Source organism: Phyllostomus hastatus, unplaced genomic scaffold (genome assembly GCF_019186645.2).
Source record: "Phyllostomus hastatus isolate PE091 unplaced genomic scaffold, TTU_PhHast_1.1 phas_contig_40, whole genome shotgun sequence".
NCBI lineage: Eukaryota > Metazoa > Chordata > Mammalia > Chiroptera > Phyllostomidae > Phyllostomus > Phyllostomus hastatus.
This window is the reverse complement of record NW_025333872.1, coordinates 18,711,209-18,732,682: the sequence shown is the minus strand read 5'-3', so window position 1 is coordinate 18,732,682 and position 21,474 is coordinate 18,711,209. Positions and strand designations below refer to the sequence as shown.

The 21,474-nt window shown below is 37.7% G+C and overlaps 1 protein-coding gene across 2 annotated transcripts in view; it reads left to right on the top strand.

Annotated features, from left to right (window-relative positions):
- Positions 1-21,474, top strand: part of DST (dystonin) — a 435,502-nt gene that overhangs the window by 83,017 nt on the left and 331,011 nt on the right. The window lies entirely within an intron of this gene.

The window sequence follows — 21,474 nt, the reverse complement described above, 5'->3', positions numbered from 1 at the left end:
CTCCTTTCCAGTCACCTGTCTCTCCCTATCCAAGGTAACCATCATTCTGAAACACCTTTATTATTCTAGTTTCCCTTTTCACAGTCTGTTACATCTTTCTATATTCTTTAAAAGTTTGTATTTGAAAATTTTAGTTGCTTTTAACTAAATAAAAAGATTCATACTTTATGTAATCATTTTCTTAAATTAATTTATTTTTAGAGCAAAGGAAAGAAAGGGAGAAAGAGAGGGAGAGAAACATTGATATGTGAGAGATACATGGATCAGCTGCCTCTTGCATGCCAGGAACTGGCCCGCAGTCCAGGCATGTGCACTGACTAGGAATCAGACCAGCGACCTTTGGGCTTGCAGGCTGTTGCTCAGTCCACTGAGCCACACCAGGGAGGGCATGTAATTATTTGGGACTCACTTTTTTCACTTAAAACTACATTGCTAGTATTTAATCATATCTTTGCAGGTCACTTTAGTGTATTCATTTAGAATCTCATGTTAATGTGGCATTGTGTGTTCATTCACTCTTTTATAAATGCACATTTGATTCTAGGCCTTTGCAAATCATTTGAGTGCTACTGCAAGTTTTCTTGTATATGCTTCTTACTCTGCATGTGCAAGAGTTTTTCTTGGGTACATGCTTAATGGAAGTATACATGTGTATCAGTATACATTTCATAGGGTATACCTGAATATTAAACTTTAAGAAACAATGCCAGGCTGTTTTTCTTTTCTTTTTTCTTTTTTATTCCAGAAATGTATTAATACATTTGTAGTACAATTATGAAGTCACATCCAATCCACTGAATATATTCAAGGGATTAATAAAAATATTATACTTCTTTATTCACTACCTTAATATAATTAAAGTATTTGGTTCTTATAGATCAGACTGGTTGCCCGGTTCATTTGTATCTGCACTGCTGGTCAAACAGCATGTGAGTCAGTCTGTGGATCATAGTGTGGGGCTTCACTCCTTATTGATCTGAAGTCTATCAAAATTGAATGTTTTCTCTTTTAAATGTCACAATGTTGAATCCTAGAAAGGAACGATTAACCAATTTAAGACAAGATATTGAAACTTTTATATGACTTTAATTTTAAAAGATAAAAGAATACTTTTTCAAAGATCACACATGCCTTAACATTTAGATACCTACTGATTCTTATAAAGGCAGTAATAAAAAATGTCAGGACAAGTTCTACATTGGGTTCCTCAGTAAAGAAAACAATAGGTTTTTGGAGTAAACCATTATTTTCAAATCCCAAAACACTCCATGAGGAAAGAATTCTTCTGGTGCAGGACTTACATATAGTATACTTATTTTTTCTCAATAAAGATAGATATAAAACATGATTATACATAAAAATTAGTGTCTTGGCCAGTTTGTTTAAACTTTTATTTGATTTACTTGAATGCGAGCTTTAAAAAAATAATGATTTAAAAACCAACCAATTTAAAATCTATTAATAGTAGTACAAAAAGAGGGCTGAAGATTAGCATTTCACAAAGAAATAACTTACATTAAAATATATGTATAGTGTGTGTGTGGTATTTTAATGACCAAAAAAGGCACAAAGTGAGTTAAATTAAGAGAAAACATTAGCACTTGTTTTGAACTCTGGTTAACTATGAAATATTCATCATAATATACACTTTTAGATAAGAATCCAGATTTCTTGTAATTGAAAAGTGACATCACATTTTCTAGCTGTGTTATTTGTGCTAATAGACACTGCAGAAAGACTGCAAATAGGCCTTCTGCATTACCAAGACTGTACTTCTACAGTGGCTGAGAGACAACTCATGGAATGGAATTAGGTCTCAAAAGCTTAAGTGAAAATATGTACTACTTTTACATTTGCAAAGTTGCTTACACACTTAAGGGAAATATTAATGGTATGTGGAAAAAGAAAAATGGTGGTGATTTGATATGCATTTTAATTAATGTATTAAATAGAGAACACATTTCAACATTAAAAAAAGATATTCATATATCGCACTCATGAGGTTTCCTACAAATGGACCATTAGTGTTAGGTACCAAAAATTTCAAGGTTTTCTCCTTTTTTTAGCCTGTCCCACCAATACATTCCCAACTCATCACTTTCAACTTAATCAAGACAAGTGTTTTTGAGTGTTTTTACCACAGAAAGATCATTTGCTCCACTTGTGATATGTGACTTATTTAAAGTCAGCCATTTGATTTATGTTTTTGTCACCCAGTAACTGAATGAGATTCACCAATGTAGTGGACACTAAATTTCACCATTCCATTATAATCCTACATTTGTTTCCAGGGGTGTGAGTTGAAGTTTGATAGTTTCACTTCCATGTATCTATACTCTACTCCCTCATTAAACAAGTGAAAGTTGTTTACCCATCTGTCCATTCCTGTTTGGCAGAAGAACTCCAATGAGTAGGGCTGCATCTTCACAACAGGTCTAGGACAAGAATTCTAGGGTCCAGAAAGAATTTTTATGTAGACTTTCATGGCAAAGTTGGTCTTGTAAGCTGTCTTACATTTGTAAACACTGTACATTCAAGTTATTTTCCTTAATGTAAAGTGACTCCAAATCATAAGGGACATGATTGAAATTATTTACAGTAACCATTAAGAGTAAGTCATTTTTTGTTGCTGTTCAAGTTCACACAGTTTTGTGTTTAGTTGGAATAAATGTGTGTGTGTGTGTATATATATATATATATATTCTATGGCTAAAATAGAAATGATAATAGAGATTGTAGCAGCCTAGGTACTATGAGATTAAGATAACTGACAAAACATGCAATGTATATTGCCAAGAAAGAAAGGACAGTTTGCAATTCAGTTGTCCAGAACAGAATTTTTATGAACTGTTCAAATGTTCAATGTATATGGTGATACCTGCGGGCTGTTTTTCAAAGTGCATGCATCACTCACACGTCACTGGCTATGAACCATGCTGCTTTAGGCACATAGTAATATTAGACTTAAAAGTTTTTTACCAGTTGAATACATATGTTATCTCACTGTAGGTTTGATACGCTTTACTCTGATCACTAATGATGCCAAACCTTTTCCCATATGTCTATTAGCCGTATGTGTTTGCATTCCTGTAAAATGGGATTCATTCATTTCATTTGCCCTTTTCCTCATTTGGTTGTTTGTGGTGCTCTTACTGATTTGTCAGAGTTCTTTATATATATTTCTGTTCACTGGGTTTTAATTTAAATTATGCTTGGTTAACTTTGATAATATCTTTCCCCTAATTCCTACTTTTGAGGTCTTTTTCCATTTCTTTAAATATATGAAATATATTTTATATTTAATATCTGATAATTAACATACTTGAAGTTTTTGTCTATGGGTTGTGTTTGTCTTTTGTTTCTGTAGTCCCACCTGTGAGGTTTTGTTTTATTACATGTTTTGCAACTTTAAAAAAAATTGAGGTATAGTTGACATACAACATTATATTAGTTTCAGGTATACCACATAATGATTTGATATTGGCACATATTATGAAATGATCACCACAATAGGTCTGCTTAATATCATCACCATACATAGATATGGGGTGTTTTTTCCTTGTGATGGAAACTTTTAAGATTTATTCTTAGCAACTTCCAGATGTGCAACATAGTACTATTAACTACAGTTGTCATGTTCTGTATTAGTATTACATCTCTGTGGCTTATTTATTTGACAACTGGAAGGTTGTACCTTTTGACTCCCTTCAACCATTTCACTCTCCCACTATTCATGTTTTGCCACTTTTTATCCTGAACTTCCCTTTGCTGGAACGTCATGGTTATTCTTGTGGCTTGGAGTGAAGGTATATTTCTCTGGAAAGGGTCTCCTTTTATTTCTGCCAGGCTTTACTAACTGTGGGAAATAAATGGTCAGCCTCAGAGGTTTTAATACAGCTTAGGTAGTGTAACTGGTCCCAGAACACGAGAATGAGCTTGTGGTTATGAAGACGGTTTTTCTGCTTCATCCAGCCTCAGGCTTGAGACAGCAAATGTCCTTACTATCTCAGGATATTTGATTTATTTTCCTAATTCATTCTTTCCTGGCTTTATTTGGGAATGTCCCAGTCAGACTTCCTCGTTTTTTGTCTTCTGTCCCCTCCCAGGTGCTTAGCCTTCTTCAAAGAGGAAGCTTTAGGTCACAGGGATTAACACTTCATCTTTACTTCTCTTGCTGTTGAAGATTTTCCTTACTTTCCTGCCAACTTACTGATGCATAAAAAAATGTGTGTGTGAGTGTGTATATGTAGATATATATTAATAATATAATAATATATATTAGTTATAGATATTGTTATTATATATAACAATAATATATATTAGTTATAGACACTGTTATATATTATATATAATATTATGAATAATTATTATAATATATTATATACATAAAATTGTTATTTTGTCCAGCATTTTTAGATATTGTATAGTAGGAAAGCTTGTTAAGATATCAAGTCTGTGATATATCTGAGAAACCGTTGTCTTATTTTTTGTAAAACTAAAGAGGTCCCCCAAATTGGTTCCTCTCAGACCAGAGCTATATATACCACAGAGTTCTAGGGTTATTGAGAGTTAAAAATTCTTGACCTCATTGTCAAAGTACATTCCCGCCCTCCCCCAGCCAGGGAGCCAAGACGTGGCTTTTAATTCTCCTTTCTAGTATAATTTTATTTCTGCTTAGGGCTGTGCAGTAGCACACTGAGCCAACTGTTTGTGATTTCTTAGTCTTGAAGCAGATGACAGCACCTTCATTTCCCTCAGACTTAGAATTCATGCCCACATAGGGTATTGAGAAGTCTTCTAGTGACTCATTTATTTTCAAATCTCAAATTTTAGTTCATATTTGTTATTTCAGCTAAGCCACGTCAACCTTGTCATTATACAATGTTTTGTTATAATTTGGAGTTGAACATAAAACTTCAAATAGAGAAGATACTGATCATTATTTTTCTGATGAAAAATCCAGATAAATGATAAATAGCTCTGGGAAAGGGAAGGGGTGTAGTTTTTTAAAAAAATTATTTTTAATTTTAGAGGGAGGGGAAGGGAGGTAGAAAGAGAGGGTGAGAAACATTGATGTGAAGAGAAACATTGATTGGCTGCCTTCTGGACCAAACCTGCTACCCATTCATGTGTCTTGACCAGGAGTTGAACCTGTGACCCTTCAGTTCACAGGATGATGCCCAACCAGCTGAGCCACATGGGCAGGGGCCAGGGATGTAGTTTTTGAAAATAACTAATTGTAATGTGTCCTAAAGCTTAAATTTTCATCTAGAAATTCTGTAAACTTCATGATAGGCCTTATTCTAATTCACTCTAATAAGAGTAGAATCTATAATCTCCTCTTGGTACAGACATTTTGGAGCACAATTAGGCTGTATCTTTCAATTACTGAAAACAAGATATTTTATTTATTAATTTTAAGTTATTTTAATATTATTTAATTTAAATTAAGTTATTTTATTTAATTTCCTATAAATAAGAAACCAAATTATTTTGTTTAATAATTTTTATATATTGTTTTTGATAATCAACAACTTTCTAAAAAAAGTTAGAGTCTAAAACACATCTTTTTTTCCCTGTACCCTGTACAGTTTTACTTATTTATGGTTACAAGGTACAAGGTACAAGGATGAATTAGGAGATTAAGTGAGGATATTTTTTATTTTCTTGCTTAAATGTGATACTCAGTACTTGATATCTCTAATTTATTAGCTTTTAAATTTAGTTCAAGATAGATATATTAACAGGCTTTATGTAAGCTGGAAAACAGCATGTGCAATTTGGGCATTAAAAGAACATTAGAGGTGAGGAATAGACTCATGGACAATTTAGGAATCTCAGAAATTACCCAGCCTGGCTTGTCACTTTGAGGAAACAAAGTGACCCAGAAAAGTGACCTGAGATTCCAAACATCATATCCTTTTACCTTCAGAGTCACAGCTGGAGACATGAGTCCTCATTGACACGCTCTTTACTATGCTAAGTTGTTTCCCTCTTTATATGCCCTGTTTAGCAAAGCATTTTTATTGTAATATTATTTAATTTAATTTTAATTAAGTTATTTTATTTAATTTCCAATAAATAAGAAATTAAATTATTTTGTTTAATAATTTTTATTTCAAGTTTTTTATATTTATAAATTTTAAAAAATTATGTTTTGTAAAATGAACTGACACCCTCCCCAGTTTAAAATTAATTTAGAAAACCCAGGCATTTTACATTTAAAAATATATCATAATCTTTGGAATTTATGGGAATATTAAGCAGGCAACACAGATGTTTAAAGTTTATTTCTGTAATATGTGTAATCACCATGACTCCAGGCAAATTCGTCTGTTTATTAGAGCAAAAGAATCAGGAAGTCTAAGATGTTGACGGTTCAGGATTCTAGGGAAGTGAAAAAAAGTCTCCTCTGAAATGCTGCTTTTTATAAACAAATGACCATCATTTCCTGATTTTTAACCCTATTAAAACTCTTTTGAAACATCATCAGCTCTCTGTAGCTCCAGAGATAACCATAAATAAGTAAAACTGTACAAGAAAAGAAGTTATGAAGATACAGATATTTCATGCCAACAGCAGTTTTATTGTTGTTGACTAACGATACTAGTAGTTATAGCTGGTATTTCTTAGGCACTTCCTCTGAGCCAGGCACTGTGCTCGGCAATGGGCATTAGTTCACTTAATCCTAAAGCAACCCTAGGAAGCAGATTTGCTTTAGCAATTAGAAAACCGAAGCTCAGAAAGGTTAAGTAGTCACTCATGCAAAGTCAAGTAGCTAATACAAGGTGGAGCAGGCTTAGGAAGCACAGTGATCTGCCAGACTCCAGGGCCACGTCTAACCTCAGTTCTCTATCATCGCCCCAGTTAGCTTGTAAGAACAGCTTCATATCTGATGCATCGTTAGGACAGTTTTACCATGGGTCATGAGACTACGCGACTGCTCTTTTTCCAAGACAAGCTTCAGGGCAACTATGAGAGGCAATGATTGTGGGCAGGAGGAGGATAAGAAGGAACTAATATTTATTGAAGGAGTGAGTATTGACTGAGTTCTTACTGTGTGTTAGGCAGTACAGATGCGTTTGCAAATGTCACTCATGATTCATGTTTCCATTCCACAACTATTTACTGAGTACCTGTTGTGGCTGTGTTAGGAACTGGGGCTCCCACCGTGAAGGAAACAAAGGTCCCTGTACTCCCAGAGCTGGGTTATCCAGCGGGGCAGACAGACAGCACACTGGTTAACACGGAAATATGTAACAGGCCATGTGGGGATAAGTGCTTTGAGGGTAAATGAAGCAGGTTAAGGGGTATAGAATGATGGGAGTGGGGGTAATATTAGACAAGGTTGTTTGGGAAGAACTTTCTTTATAAAGGTGACATTTGAGCAGGTATCTAAAGACAGATCATGAGGCCTTGTCAGCCACGGCACAGGCTTAGGATTTTACCGAGCGCAGTGGGAAGCTATGGAGCATTTTGAGCACAGGCCTGATGTGCTCTGACTTGTGCTTTTATAGACTCGGTCTAGCTTCTGTGAGGGAATAGACTGCTGAGGGACAAGGAAAAATGTGACTTAGAATGAGAAGTCGCCATTATTTGTTCAATGCCTACTATGCATTTTATGTATATCACCTCTAATCATTTCAGTAATCAGTAGAATTGTTGGCCCCGTGCAGATGATAGGATTAGGGAGCTCCTAGTGGCTTAGACATTTGCCGAAGGCCCTGCAGCTGTGACTGTAGGACTTCTTTATCACACTGACAATGGGGCACAGCACTTGAAAGTGACAACTGTCATTTAGGGTGGCCTCCTGTATGTGAGATTTGGTCCCAGGAGCCTTAAATACATCACTCTTTCATAACAGCTCTGAGAGGTAGGCATTATTCTCATTTGCAGACAAGGAATCAAAGGTCCTAAGAAGATGGGACTTAATGATGTGCAACAAGACCCCGTAGTTAGTAAGTGGCAGAATTGGGAATCGAAGCCCTGGTCTGTGGACCTTCTATGTAATTATGGCAAGGCAAAGAATTTACAAAATTGTGAACAATTCTGTTCTTCTCCTTTCTGCCTTTTCCCTGTGGCTTTGGTTGCTTTCAGGTGATCCACACACCATCCGTTTTGGAAGAAATTACCTGAGAAGTTACTAATAGCTTAATATAGCTTTTAGTATAATATAATATTTTCTATTTTAGTAAAATACATTAAAATATAAATAAAATGTATTAAAACAATATATTAAATATATTATTAAAATATTAAATATAATATATTTTATTATCCTTTCCAAGCATTTGTGTTTTATGAGTTTATCACAGGGAAGAAAACTGAAGAGTGAATCTCTAACAGGAGAATTTTAGCCATTGTGGTGCCAGTTTTTGGTAGGATCTTCTGACTCCATCAGATGACATGAAAGAGTGTGTTCTTCCTGGAGAAGCAGGAAGGCAGGTGAGAAGACAAGGCCGTCTGTCCTTATCACTCAACAGAGTGGTGGCGATGAGTGTGCCCTCTGAACTGGGAAATGAGGAGTGGTAGTCACATTCAGTTGAAAGCATGTAATCCTGGCAGTACTCCTCCAGAGCAGTGTTCTGAATCAGGGCCGGGCTGGGCTTCTGTTAGCACAGATTTGTGTGGCTCCTTAAGTCTCTGTCTCTGGGACAGTCGGAACTGGCTCTTCGAAAAACTATGAGGAGAAGTTTGTCATGCTTTACCTCTAGGGCCCTCAGTGTTCCCTCTCTTTATATCAAAGTATTTCTTCAGGGTATAGTCTGATGACCTTACTCCCTGTTTTATATTGATCAGAATCTTGAAAAGAAATAAAAAGCTTTAAACCAAAATAATGAATCTTCATTACTGGAATTTTAGGCATCATTGTGCAGGTGATGTGAAAGGAGGTGAACATTTTTTTCGAGTCCTCAAAATGATATACTTTTTGGTAGTATAACCAGTGATTATATACCAAAATGGTAATAGTTTGGTAACTATGATCACTGATATTTTAAGTACTTTTTACCAGGTTTTCATTTTGTCTTTTCGTCTTAGAATGAAATGCTATAACAATGTTTTGAGTATTATGTGCTAGGCAGACATTATATGAGATGCTTTACATACATTATATCAGTTTAATATTGTCTAATATCCAATGAAGCAAGTGTGATTATCCACATTTAGAAAGTGGGCAAATCAGAGAGGTTAAATTCTCCCGGTAGTGTGGGCAGTGAGTAATGGAGCCAGAGGAGACTGTGGCCTCCTAACAGCCTGATAAAAGTCCTGTGTGATCTTTCTTTACATTAAATTATACAGTATATGAATTACAGCAGTTGTTTCTATTTCCCTGAAATGTAGTAAAAGTGACTCATAAAAGTCTCATAAAGTAATATTGTAGCCAATTGAGTTTGTTAGGATTCTCCAGAGAAACAGGATTTGGCTCATGGGATTGTGGGCTCGCACACCCAAAATCTGTAGGGCAAGTCTGCAGGCTGGAAATTCAGATAGGAATTGACATTGCAGTCTTGAGTCTGAATTTCACCAGGCTGGAAACTCAGGTGGGGCTTCCACGTTGCAGTCTTGTGGAAATTCCTTCTTATTTGGGAAACTGTAGTCTTTGCTCTTAAGGCCTTTAACTGTTTGGATGAGGCTACCCACACTACAGAGAGGGTAATATTGGCTTTATTCAAAATCACATCTTAAAAAATACCTCCACAGAAACATCTTGACTAGTGTTTTGCCTAAAACTGGGTGTCATAGCCCTGCCAAGTTGACACATAAATTATCCATCATACCCAGTGATTTTCATTGAATAGAGTATTGAAGGTACTGGGCTTCTTTACCTACTAACTTTCTGGCTGATTTCTGTGGGATGGATGTAGACACAGAACCAGTTCAGGAGGAAATGAAGCAGGCACATGGGAACAGCTATTGTTGGTTTATTCTGTTATCCCATGGTATGTGCGTGTATGTTTCTGATAAAATTCATCATATTGTTTTCTGGACACAGATATACATTTAAAAAATTCTTCTTGTGTTAAGTTGTTGTTGGAGAAAGCTATCAGATTGGCTGGGAAAGCACCCACTAAGAAAGGAAGGAGAAAAAAACCTTAAGGAATATTTCAGGGTCAGGAGTACAGCTGAGAATGGGAGGAAGGTCATGCAATTGGAATTCACATAAACCCTAAGCGCACAGTATGACTAAGGAGGAGCAGGATGGGTCTGCAAAGCCAGAGCACAGGATTATAACTGATGAGAGAGCCCTGTGGTGAAAGAATGAGTGAATTTGCTGTAGAAGCCCAGTGGGAAGAGTTTATCTACTTTCTTGTTATAGACAATTAGAAGTGAGAAAAATGTGAATGTTACTGTTTTTGTTTTTAATTAATATAATATCATAGCTCATATACTGTTACAAAAATGTGTGTAAATGGCATGTCTTTTATAATCTACAATACAACTCCTGTGTAAAAGGGGACAATGAACAAGATGGCTTATACACTCTTGTTCTTTCTGTGTGTGCAGAAAAAAGGCAAATGAAAGCTCAAGTGCTTAGTATTGCCTTGGTACCAGCATGCCACCCTATCAGCAGGCCATTGTGTGATGCTGACATTGCTCCTTGGAGAGCAGCAGTGTCCTTGGTCACTCCTGCAGTGTCCGGGCCAGGGCTGGAGTTGGAGGGAAACTGGGGTCTCTTGGAGGTTGGGGTCTAGCCACTCTTCTGAATCACCATGTACTCTGTGGCTTATCAGAGAGACTTGGATCTTGGGCCTCCTTGTATGACTCCTCAGAGACTCACTCATTTCTCTACTGCCCTTTTCTTGCCCCCATGGTTCCACTTCAGCCTGACTTCTCACCTTCTTATTCCTTCTAGGTAAACTATGTCAACTTCTTACTCTGTTGACCACAGCCCAACCGTCTTCTCCCTTTCTTTTTTTCTAGTCTCTAAATATTTCTCAAATCCATCCTCTCCTGTCCATTCCTAATTCAGAGATTTAGTTCAGGCTGTCATCATTTGCTGAACTGTTACAAAAACTGCAAACTAATTTTGTCTGAGGCTGACCCCTCTCCAGTCCATTTTCTCCATGGATGTCAGAGTCACCCTGTATCAGAACAAACTACTTCTAGACCTTCAGCAACAACCTGGCTCCTACAAGTTGAAGTCCAAGTTCTAGCACACAGGCCCTGTATGATCTCCATCTGCTACCTGCTTCCACAGCCTCATGTGCTGCCACTTCTTCCTCCTGCTTTCTAAGCACCTTATTCTTTTTCCACATTTCATTTTGGGCTACTGGTTACTGAACTCATAGCTATCAACGTATCCCCTCTCCCCACTACCTTCTTATTAGCTACCTTAATGCCCATTTTGGAATAAGGTGGCAATAAGCAAGCAAGCAAGCAAGCAAGCAAGCAAATACATTCCTCTTTTTCTCTGGTTCCAGAGTAATTCAGAGTAGCTTTAAAATGAAGAATAATACTGAGGAAAGGAGGAGATGTAGGAGAAGGTAGCTGTCATGGTGATCGTGTGTATGTGTGTGTGTGTTTGAGTGAGAGAGACAGGCAGACAGATACAGAGACAGACAGATGGACAGACAGATGCTCAGCATTTCTAGCCCTTGTTGGCAGACCTTCCTCTCTCAGTCTTTATTCACATGGGATCCAGCTGCTGAAGCAAAGCTGCCAAGTCAGTGGATTTATTCAACACAGTCATGGGGGTCCACTCCCAAGAATGAGATTCTAAAGTAGGAGAACAGTCACTGCCCGCACAGGGAATTCGAATCTTAGTCTATAAACTCTGTTTAAGACTAAGTAACAGTGTTACTTAAGTCTAGGATGGTATAAGACATCCCTTTTTGTTTTCATCTCAAGTTAGGTTCTGACTCCCAGTCTCACATGTTGCCAGGCCTTGTGCTTGCTTCTCAGTTCCTCCACCTCAGAGTTTCCTTAAGGTTCTGGGGTCTCAGATGCCAAAGTGTCAGCAAATAGAAGGGAACATTGGTGCCTCCAGGTAATGCTGACATATCCCTATGACTGCTCCAAAGGCCCCCCCACCTCCCAGACTGCTGTGGGTTGCTGTTAGGACACAGGGACTGTTTGAAAGGTTAACTATGTGACTATCCCTCCTAGACACACCAGGCACCCATCTCTCTCAGAGTCTTCTGGGATTCCCTGCTCCAGGATCCACAGATGTTCCCTTGAACCCAAGGGGACCTCTTTGTAGGCTGGGGGAAGTCTTTTTTACTCACTAGAACCTTCTTCCCTTTTCTATAACTTTAGCCTCAATGGTTTTAGGTTTGTGAAAAGAAAAGGCAAGTATGCTTGCAGCCTGTTTCTGCTTCCTGTCCTGATGCATGCTTTCCCCAGGGATAAAGCAAGGAAGGGACAGGCCCAGATGGCCCTCTGAAAGAAACATCTATTACAAAGGCAAAATGAAACCAGAGGTAGTTCTTATTACAGATGTAGGGGCTTTGGGCCGCATAATTGTTCTGGATGAATCACAAATGCTCTAGGACTGGAATGTGCAGCAGATCTTAGGGAAAACCCAGATATTAAGGACATTTATAATGAACTTAGCATTTATTCTTCAGAGGGGAGGCTGCAGTTGAACTGGGTTGCCACCCTTCAGTATGAAGCATACCATCTGGGCAGTTTCCCACCAAACCAGCTCAGGGGCAGTGGCCCTCTTTGGGTCTGGGAACCGCTCCCTGGTCCCAGTCAGTTACGGCTCATGGTGGCAAGGTTACTTCCCCTCAGCACATGGGGGACAAGCCCTGTTTTCCTCAGAAGGGGCAGTGGAAGTGCCAGGCACTTAAAGTTTCAGGGACTTAATTTTAAAGCAGTAAGAGAAACTTTTTTTTTAATGAAAAAGTAATTCTTCCACTTGATTGAAGTAGTAACTGTAGTGAGAGAACAACTATATAAAAGCTATTATCAAAAGCAATTTTCTGAAGTCTCATTAATAAAGACAGGTAATGAAAACAAAGCAATAAAGACACAACCCCACTTATGTTTCAACAGGGAAGAATTGAATATAATTGATTTTTTAAGATAATGTGTTTATCTGAGTTTTTGTTGTTGTCTCCAACAATGGGGACAATGAATTAAAAAACAAACAAACAATGAACAACAATAAGAGGAATGTATTGGAAGAATGTGTTTACAAAGAACTGAAGGTTCAATAACCAAGCTTGGGGAGGGATAGGTATGGGAACTACATTGGCCCTGTCTCCTGAGAGCTGCTAATAGTATGACCTTATTCAATAACTTCTAGTCTCTGTGTTTCTGTTTGTTGTTTCAAATTTCCTGGAGTGACAATACTATTAGCTCACCTGGAGTTAGTCATCTACCCATGGGTTGCACATGCGTGAATAGGTAAACATCACTAAATGCTAAAATTTACTTAGTGCTTTGTACATTTTGGGCATTGCTTTCAGCATTCTTCAAGTATTATTTATTCTGCTGCAATAACCCTATGTTTCATGTGCTATTATGTTTCCCATTTCAAAGATGAGAAACCAAGGCCTAGAGAGGCCAAGGAGCTTTCCAAGATCATATAGCTTTTACCCACCATTCAACCTTTGGCATGGCATGCACACATTTTTAACTTTATAGGTAATTAGGGTAGATGGTGGTTGCAGTTTGGTCTCTGGGAACCTCCTGTGTTTATACCTTTGGGCCCCACATGGGTGATCATAGACAACATCTTTCCAACAGAAGTCAGAGCCAGGACTTCCAGCTGTCTGAAGTCCTTGACCTCAAAGCCTCCTCCATGATCTAGACAAGAGTAAGAGAGACATGTGGGAACAGGGTTGACCACAGGTAGGAGCAGGAGCAAAAAATAGCAGAATCAGCAGTAGTAGTGGTGGGTGGGTAGTTCAGCTAGATACGTGGAGAACATGAGCCAGCATTTCCTGAACCATACAGTTCAGGTTCTTTTCCTGGGCTTTAGTAATGTTAACCAGGGTTCTTGGGATGGAGCAGAATCCATGGAATAGATGGAACGATTAGCACTTGGATGTCAATAGGAACATGGCATCACCTAATTCTGTTTGTCACTAATTTAACTGACTTTTTTTGGTAGCCATCTTCTTTTTGTTTTGGTTTGTTCCCTCCTTTCTAGTTTTCTTCTCTTTATTTTTTTAAGCTCTCATGCTTTTTTATTGATTACTATCATCCTTACTCTCCCTGCCCCCACCATTGTTCCTTTACTCTCTGAATGCAACAATGCTGCCCATTCCTTTGATGCCAGGGCCCCCAAACTCATAAGCCTACAGGGACCCGGTATCATAAGTGAATGAAGTGGGCCAGTAAGGATTGTGTCAGACTGGAAAGCACATGTCCTTTCTAATTAGGGGAAACTACTACTAGGCCATTATAATGCAATGAATTTTAATGCAAATTCCCAATTTTTAAATGTTTGTCATTAATTAGTTTTTTTAAAAAAATGGTCAGGGCAACCACAACACGTCTATAGGCTGGCTCAACCAGCAGTCAACATTTTTGGATATTGATACCGTTTGAGGAGAGAAGGATGTAGGGAACACCTGTATCTTCATCCTGGCTTCTAAATGAACTATAGATGCTCCATCTTGGCCAGTGTGGCTCGGTCGGTTGTTGCTTTGTCCTGTAACCAAAAGGTTGCTAGTTTGATTCCTGGTCAGGTCATATACATAGGTTGTTGGTCCCATCCCTGGTCCAGGTACGCACGATCCCCCATCAAATTCCCATTGACTGATTGACTATGGGAGGCAACCAATCAATGTTTCTCTCTCCCCCTTACTCTCTCTCTAAAAGCAATGAAAAAAATGTCCTTTTGAGGAAAATGAAAATAAAATAAAGGGACTATATATATTCCTGTTGATTTCTCCTTCCTAATTGACTTTATACTGTAAATCATATTTTGTGTGTACCTTTATATTATCCCACTGGAAGACATATTTTTTAGCCTAATATAGACAGATGATAATTTTAAGTATATGTTGACTATTTATGACCTTTGCTCTTCTAGTTAGATTTTAAGCTCCTCCCAAGCAGAAGTCTGAGTGCTTAGGACATATTTTTTAATTGACTGATATAAATAAACATCCCTTTAAAATATAAGTTGAAATACTCTCTAGTTAAAGAGATGTTTTCAGTATTTGAGTTTGTGTTCTTAATGTGTTTCTGTTTTGTGGGGCTACTTTCAGAGTTACGTTTGATTTTCTTTTAGGCAAATTACTCAAAATTTCATCCTCAGTTTGGAAAGACAGTTTGCAGATGTTTAAATAGACCCTAGTTCTTGATGTCTCTATTTCTGTAATTTTAATATTATTGAATTAAGGTAGACTTGCAAAAAAAGGTGTCTCATTTTGAAAGATTTTTACAACAATTTGATATTTTAGGATAATTTGGTGTTTTGATACTTAACATAGGTTTTCTGTTTTTTGTAATCTATTTAGGGAGAGGATTTAGGGAGGTGGAGGAGCACATAGGTCCAAAGAGTCTCAGGGTTGGAAGAGAGCATGGAGTAAACCCAGCGTTTCACAGTGAAGGCTTGGCTCCTTGGAGTGGGAAGATGCTCACTGCCACACAAAGTGGTCCTTTCCACTTTTGAGTACTTGCATATTTCGGAGTGTTTTTTTCTGGATTGTGAACTGACACCTGTCTGTGGTCATTTCCATGCTTTGGGCCTAGTCAGCACAGAACAAGTCTAACACTTTTGGGTTCCCCAAATACATGGTAAAATCTTTGAGAGCTGTGAGTATGCTCTAGGTTCCTCTCAGTGTCTGGGACCACATTTTAGAGTATGCAGTAACCCATGGTTGAGAGCACAGGCTTTGGGGTCAAAAGGACCCAGATGGAAATCTTGGCTCTACCTTGTACTGACAGGATGACTGTGGAAACGTTACTTCACCTCCTTAAGCATCTGCTTCCTTATTGGGTTACACTGAGTATTAAATAAGATAGTGAGTGAAAATGCTTAGTACAGTCTCTGACTATACTCACTCAATAAATGATGTGTATAGTTAGAACAAGCTGGTTGTCTTAATGCTAAGTCAAGACTGCCTAGACTATGAAGCCATGCTTCTCATGGAAATGAGTCTCTGCTACTTACCTTATAGAGAGAGCTTCTTACACAGATAGAGGAAAATGGTGTTGGAAATTTTTCTTCCCATGTCCCAACACTGAGCTCAGTTTCCCCAGAAATGTAATACCAAGGGACACTCTAATGCACAGTCTTTACACCCTAGAAAGAGTTCGTGTCCTGAATTCCAGTGGTCTTCTTTCATAGGCATATGAACTGGGCCTCTCCCCTTAAAGAAACCTTTGACTTCCTTAACTCTTTTCCCAAAGACTCCTCCCTTGAGTCAGATCCAAGTACCTTCCAGCTTCCCTCCCTCTGACCTCCCTTTCCTCCCTGGCTCCACCCAGGCTCCTCTTCCGCTCTGAGTTAAGGGCTCCCACAGATCTCTCCTAAAAGGAGGGAGTGAGAGCTAGCTGAGGCCTCACCAACCCAGAGCCCCCCTCCCCTCCCCTTAACATTTAAAGGTGGTTTTCAGTTGTGAGGCTAATTAAGAGCTATTTATTTGGTGATAGAATACTTGAATTGTTTGACTAGTTTGAAAAAACTTTAAACTAAAACAAGCACCCCGTCTCCAAATTTGCCATCACTCATTTTGTCTTCAAGGGTAAAACAGTTTCTTACATTTCCCTTAACTATTTTCTTCTACATCTATTTATTTGTGGTAGAGATTGTATTCCCTGGAGTCTCTAAAATCAGATAATATGCTTTTGATATTTGACTTATTTCCAAATAAAAAAGCGAGTATACAAGGAGGGCTAGATAGTCTTGGGCCATGCCATGGATTCTTATACTCTATGTAAGAAGTTAGTGTTTGTACATACCTAATCAAGGGGATTTTAAACAAAATTGGACCTTCACATTTTCTAAGTTTTGATGCCTTTTTTGTTTATATGAAATATAAAAAATATATGATAATGAACCAATAGTATGTTCACCATGCTGTATATTAAATGAATAACAGAAGGAGCTTCTTTTAAATCCTTCTGTCTAAACTTATGCTTAGGACTGAGGCAAACAGATGGCCTTTATCCTGTGTCTTATTGATACAGGACAGCACTTTGCTGCTTCTCTAAGTGTATGTGAAGAAAAGCCACAAGAAACTACTTAGATGGACACTATTACTGTGCACTTGAACCTGGGAATCCTGATTTGTGAAAATAGGCTTAAACCAAGCGACATTTTTATAAAACGAAAAAGGCCTTTTATGTGTTTCCCCCCAACTCTTCATTTTGAAAATATTCAATTTACAGAAAAGTTGAATGAGTAATACAATGAATACTTTTTTGTTAACCTGTTGCTGCATCTTTCTGCTTTGATTGAAACAACTGAAAGTAAGCGGAGGCATCATGAGTTTCTTCAGCCTGCGTCTTCTAGGCTAAGAACACTTTCTTATGTGACCATGACATCATTATCCTGCTTTAGAAAATTAACAATAATTTCCCAATATTTTCTAATAAACAATCCATGATCCATGTTCAGATTTTCCCAATTGTCCCTAAAATTTTTTTTATAGCGTAAACAAAACCAAACCATACAAATCAGAATCCAGTCAAAGTTTTGTCTTTTAACTTTAGAATAGTCCCTGCTTTGGGGTATGTATGTTTCATGAATTGACCTTTTTGAAGAGGACAAGACAGTCAATTTGTAGAATATCCCAGAAAATCTGGATTTGACCAATTGTTGCCTCATGTGTTTTTTAAATTTTTTTTCATAAATTTTTGGAAATATACCTGTGGAAATATGCATGCATCATAAGTATGTGGGTTTGTGAAAGTTCCCTTTCCAGCCTCTGGGATTCTAAAAGTCTGGCTACCTTACAAACCCTTATCTCTGCACTTGTTTCTGTGTTGCATTTAGAGAATGCCTAGCGTAGAGACAATTTCCTGGCACTTTCCTACAGATCTGGGTGCTAAGCCTGGGCAACTTCCAGTTTAGGCAGTTCCATTGTACTTATCTCAGATCTCTCCCAGGGGTTTCAATTAGAGAAGTTATTGTTTAGTTCCCCTTCTAAAAATGTTGCATTATGTAATTATCCTGGTTTAGGAGCTTTGGGTTGTTTTTATACCACATGAATGAATTGGCTATTAGGAAAGTCATTTTTAAAGCTTTTGGTGATCTAATTCAATTGTTAAAACTGCTTTAATAACTAGGTTGTAATAAGACACTAAGACACTTTTTTGTTTGTTTGTTTCTCACAAACTAGTGTTTTGTTGTTGCTGTTGTAGAGATCCAACATCAGTCTCTAAGTGGCTCATGATCCTTCATTAAAAAGTAAAAGAGCCAAAGGTTAAATATATTCTGACAAGTCAATTTTGTCTTTGCTATCTTAATTATCTTTCCCCAACTTTGTCTTTATTATCTTAATTACCCTTTTCTCTCTTTCTCCAACTCCACAGCTCTTTCTTATTTCTCTTGTTCTTAACACACATGCCAGATGGTGGTGATGACAGATGATGGTGTAAACTGGGGTCTTAATCTTGGGTCAGTAGGTCAATGACCCCCTTAAAATTTTATGCAAAGTTTGTGTGTATTTACTTAAGAGCTTTTCAAAAATTTCAACACTTCAGTGCTGTCTTTGGGCCCCAAATGGTTACAGCACTTGCTTAAATAGTTACTTTTTTCTGGGGCCTTTGATATTTTCTCTAACTTTTGACACAGAATCTTTTTCTTTTTTAGTAATCTTTTTGTGTATTTGTCTTAGATAAAGTGTATTTATCTTTTTTTGGTAATCTTTTTGTGTATTCCTTAGAAGGAATAAAATAGAGTCCATTTATCATATTGTCATCACCCAGAATTAACCACTGTTTATATGTTGACACATAGTTATTTATCTATTAATCTATCAGTCATACCCATCTTTCTGACCACCTACACACACACACACATGCAGATTTTTTTAAAGGAATCATTCTATATGAATCCTTTCCATTTTGCTAAATGTGGACCAATAACATTTTTGTTTGATTTCTGCAGAGTAGTTCATTGTATGAATATACTGTAATTTTTTATGGACACTGATATCTGTATTGTAATCGGAATCAAACCTTAGGCAACAGAGTAGAAGAAGAGATGGGAACTTGGGGTCTTGCTGGTCACCAGTGCTCTTTTCCTTTGTCTTACCCTTTCAAGCCCCACATCAAAGGTTAGGCTCTGGACTTTCTGTCAGAGAACATGCTTTCTTCTTCCAAAAGAAAAGAGAACTGTACTCTTATGCTCTTCCCTCTAAGCCCCAAATAGTGACATGAGATGACAAGTCATTTCAAATCAATGAAGAGTATAAGAGTTTAAGAGGATCAATAGACTTCCAAGCAGCTTTGTTTAATGATATCACTTCTCAGTTTTTAGGATTCAAATGGACCTAACTTGATACTGCTTACCTTTTATTTTATAAAGCACTAGTGAAAATTATTGCCAAAAAATCTCATGCTTTAATTGTTAACATGCTTGAGTCATGTAGCCTGGGGAGAGACTTTGCCATATATAAATATGTATGATTTCTCTAATTCTCTGTGTGTGTCTGTATTTTGCTTGTGATGTATTGCTGAAAGCTGTTGCCGATTGTCCTTTCTTTCTTTTCTCTCTTATCTGCTTACCAATGACACTACCAGATTAGAGGCTGCACCAGTCAACACCCTTGGGTCCAAGGGTAGTAACTGTTCCCATCTGGCCACGTGTGATTAATGGTATTTATGTCATGGCACGAATAACATTTTGCTGTTCAGTCAGCTGAGACTCTGGCCATTAAAAATTTTTTACTTTACTAAAATCAATAACCTGTGAGTTTTGGAAAGGCAGTTCTTTAACAGTTATTCTCTAAGTCTGTTTGTAAAGATAAACAATCAAATTACCATACTCTTTGAAAATAGTGCAGGCAACAAGAAGAAATATAATATCACAGATAAAGGATGACCTTAAGTAAGGACAGGTAGAAAGCCTTTTTAAGGAAGACAGAAGGCAAGCAAAGAAACCCAATACCCTTTTGAAAGTCTTTAAGAATGTCACCCTTTTTCACAGATCCAGCGAACAACACAGCCTCAGAGAGCTCAAGATGAATTTCCAGAAAAGCATGGAAAATAAATTAGCTTGATGAAAGCATTCTGTGACTGACTTAATGCCACTCACAACTCTCTATGGACTTTAGCTACAATACAGAAAATCGATTTTATTTATTTATTTGCCTCAAGTGCCTAGTACATTATTTCTACTAGGAAAACGTATACAATCTAAATAAATAAATTTGCCAAGGTGATGAAAATTTCAGGTAAAATAAACAGAAGACTGCTTTTCCAGGAAAGAATGTAGGTAAAGATAAATCTTAGATACTTTATTTTGTGGGAAATATCATGTCCTTTTAAAATGATGGTGTTGACCCCGTGCAGTGATATGTCTGAGTGGAATGAGGTAAGGTCAATAATCTGGATTCTCTGGTAGTTTGTTTTACATGCTTTCGGTGAGTGCTTTGGGGTGTTGCTCACACAGCCTGGTTTTGCTGTTGTTGTTGTTGCCACTGCTTTTGTGAGCAGCTCTGTGTTTTTGCTCAAACTGCAGCACGCCTCACTGATTTACACCAGTAACTTGCGTCTTAGGAATCTGTGCTTGCAATTTACATTTCAGGAACCAGTTTTGTATGTTCACCATGAGCTTCTGCAATGTAGAATTCTAAATGGGAAAGGGAAGATTTACCTTCAATGCTTTATCTTATTTATAATTATAATGTTGTTCACAGCACAGATGGTCAGCATCCTTGTTTCCATTGTACGCCCTCCAGATAATCACAAACTTAACCCCTCACAGAAGGAACGAATAACATTGTGCACCTCTTTTCTGAATAGGAGACATAATGAAAGGTATGACCCTGCAGATTTGCTGTAGCTAGAGGAAGGGGTGACTAACCTTCAGGCAAAGTGCTCTGGTAAAAGCATCATGTTTCCATTCCACAGGGTAATGACCAGGAGCTGAGAAGAGCTCTGTTTCCGGCCATGGCACTGCATCATTCTCATTTACATTATTGGCAGCTGTTACTCTGCCTGAAGTTGAAGTTATCTCAAGAACTCTAAACTGAGTTCAGATGTTTGCTTATTGGAGCTGCCTTAGGTTTCTGAAAACTGTCTCTTGTGTTCTCCCAGTCTTAAGAAAAGGCTCTTCTCAGAATCGGTCCTTCCTCCCTCCCTGCTCTTTTCCAGTAACCTGCTTTACGCTCAGGAAGGAAATTAAATAGAGCACAGGGGCTCAAACCTGGTCAGAAAGGAGACTCCAGTGGTGAGGTGACCTGGAATGGAAAGGAACTGGGCCTCAACATCCTGTATTTGTGCTTTGTTTTTGAAACTTAAGAGTTACTTGTGTTAATGAATTAACCAGCAGTCTAGTTTGGAAAATGTTTCTCCTGTCCTGGTGGGGGAGCCAAATACTATAGATTTGTAACAGGAAGG